The sequence below is a fragment of the Carassius auratus genome, chromosome 11, assembly GCF_003368295.1.
Source record: "Carassius auratus strain Wakin chromosome 11, ASM336829v1, whole genome shotgun sequence".
Classification (NCBI taxonomy): domain Eukaryota; kingdom Metazoa; phylum Chordata; class Actinopteri; order Cypriniformes; family Cyprinidae; genus Carassius; species Carassius auratus.
The window spans coordinates 18,249,623-18,252,122 of record NC_039253.1 but is presented as its reverse complement, the minus strand read 5'-3'; the positions used below and the strand labels follow the sequence as shown (position 1 = coordinate 18,252,122).

At 35.8% G+C, this 2,500-nt stretch overlaps 1 protein-coding gene across 1 annotated transcript in view; it reads right to left on the bottom strand.

The window, feature by feature from the left end:
- Window positions 1-2,500, bottom strand: part of LOC113111281 (ankyrin repeat domain-containing protein 13C-like) — a 20,383-nt gene that overhangs the window by 11,300 nt on the left and 6,583 nt on the right. The window lies entirely within an intron of this gene.

Here is a 2,500-nt window from a genome sequence, read left to right as displayed (position 1 = left end):
AGGGAAGTCAAAATTGTGAGATAAAATGTCGCAACTACCATTTTTAAATTTTTTTCTTTTTAAATCAGATTTCGGAGGGGAAAAAAGCCGGAATTGCAAGAAAAATCTCAATTGTTAGATATTAACATCGCAAATGCAAAAAGATAGAATTGTGAGATAAAAAGTTGTAACTATCTTTTTAAAGGTTTTTTTTCCCATGGCGAAACCAAAAAATTGTAAAATGTAAAATCAAAATAAAATTGTGGGTTTATAACTTGCAGTTCTGAGGAAAAAAGTTAAGAATTATGAGATAAAAAGTCACAATTACCTTTCGTATTTTTTTGTTTGTTCCTGAAACAAAAATAAATGCGAGATGTAAAGTCAGAATTCCAAAAAAAGTCAGAACTGTGAGAAAACGCCAGAATTAAAAAGGCAGAGTTGCGAGAAAAAGACATAATTCCAAGAAAAAGACATAATTCCAAAAAAAGTCAGAAATGCCAGAAACAGTCAGAACTGCGAGAAAAAGCCAGAATTAAAAAAAGTCAGGGATTGCGAGAAATAGAAAGAATTCAAAAAAGTCAGAATTGCAAGAAAAAGCAAGATATCCAAGAAATAGCCAGAATTCCAAAAAAAGCAGAGTTGGTGAGAAAAAGACAGAATTCCACTAAAAGTTAGAATTGCGAGAAATAGTGGAGAATTCCAAAAAAAGGCAGAATTGCAAAACGGAAAGGTCTAAATTGTGACAATGTTGCCACCGCACAAAAGAGTGAGAATTTTGAGATAAAAATTTGCAACTACTTTTTCCATTCTATTCCATGGTGAAAATTTTCTAAAGACAAAATGAGCATTGCGAGATAAAAACTTCAAAAGTGTAGGGTTATCACTTGCAATTGCGAGGGGAAAAATGTCAGAATTGTGTGATAATAAGTTATATTTTGTTATATTTCCTCCATTCGCAGTTGCTTTGGTTGTGCTCTACACACTGCACGTATTCACACACACTATAATCACGTCACTGTGATCAGCTTCAGTTCACTGCGATGTGTTCAGTCTCCGCTTCAGCAGAGAAACACAGCGACAGCGGCAGGTTTGAGTCGCTGCCAAGTGTTTGTGTCCTTCTGCGCCGCTCTGTTAGTGCTTAACAATGTCCTTCTCTCCGCTAGAAACACTCAGGCTTTCATTTCAGACTCAGTCAATGAACAGATCGCCACGGGTTTGTTGTACTGCTCTATACACACATTAAACTGAATAAAATCACGACTACCACATCGATTATGTCAATATGTTCTCTAAATATAAATGTCTTCTTCTAGCAACACATCAAAGTTTGAAAATACAATTTGAAATAGATTTCCATTACCATTTAATCCATTTTAAACAGAATTCCTCACTGGCAGATATTTATTTGTGTGTGTGTGTGAGAACAGCAACTAAATCAGCTAGAGAAATCCTGCTTAAATTATTAATAAGCGTGTAGTGTATTAATGAATTTGGAGTGTAGTGGTGCGCTGACAGGGGAGCAGTGCATGAATATTTCACCACGGCCTGCGTTCACAGACAAATGCATTCCACATCACTAAAGAGAACATCAGAACTACATGAAGAACATTAAATACGGTCAAATTCAGTGAGATATTTCATAACTGTATAACTCGTGACAGCACTAATAAAACACATGTTCAACAGCGATCAACAACCACGCTACACTGAACAGTTCGGGGTCGATCTCATTAAACTATCAAAACACACTCTGGTCTTAGCACAGATATAACTAAATTACATTTTACATGAGGAAAAAAAGCCATTTTTGTATTATTATTATAAACATTTATCTACCAAACTATTATTACAACTGTGTTACAACAATGATGTATGTGTATGTGTGTGTGAGAGAGAGAGAGAGAGAGAGAGAGAGAGCGTGTGTGTGAGTGTATGTGTGCGTTGTGTGTGTGTGTGTGTGTGTGTGTGTGTGTGTGTGAATGTGTGAGCGTATGTGTGTAATGGAGAGAGAAAGCGTGTGTGGTGTGTGTGTGTGTGTTGTGTGTGTGTGTGAGAGAGAGAGAGAGAGAGCATGTGTGTGTGAGACTGCGTGTATATGAGTGTGTATATTTGTGTGATGGAGAGAGAGCGTGTGTGTGTGTGTGTGTGTGTGTAACTTATGCTGATTTATATATATATATATATACTCATTGTATCATTATAGCATATGTTTTATTGTACTATGTTAAAGAATAACTGAATCACGGTAATGACAATAAAAAAATGTAGTGGTCAAAAAATTACACCTGGATGTGTTACAGTAATGAACATGAGGTTTCTGCATTAATAATGCTTGTGAAAAATAATGAAAAATGTCCATTAAAAACTTACAATTTTCCATGCATTTATACTAGTTTTTGTTTTTCAAGAGTGATAAATGATGTTTTATGTCACTGATGTGTTGTGTCATGCTGGGAAGCGTTCAGGTGTAACTCACCTTTATGACCCATCATAACAGCCAGGTGAAGGGGGGTGTTTCCTG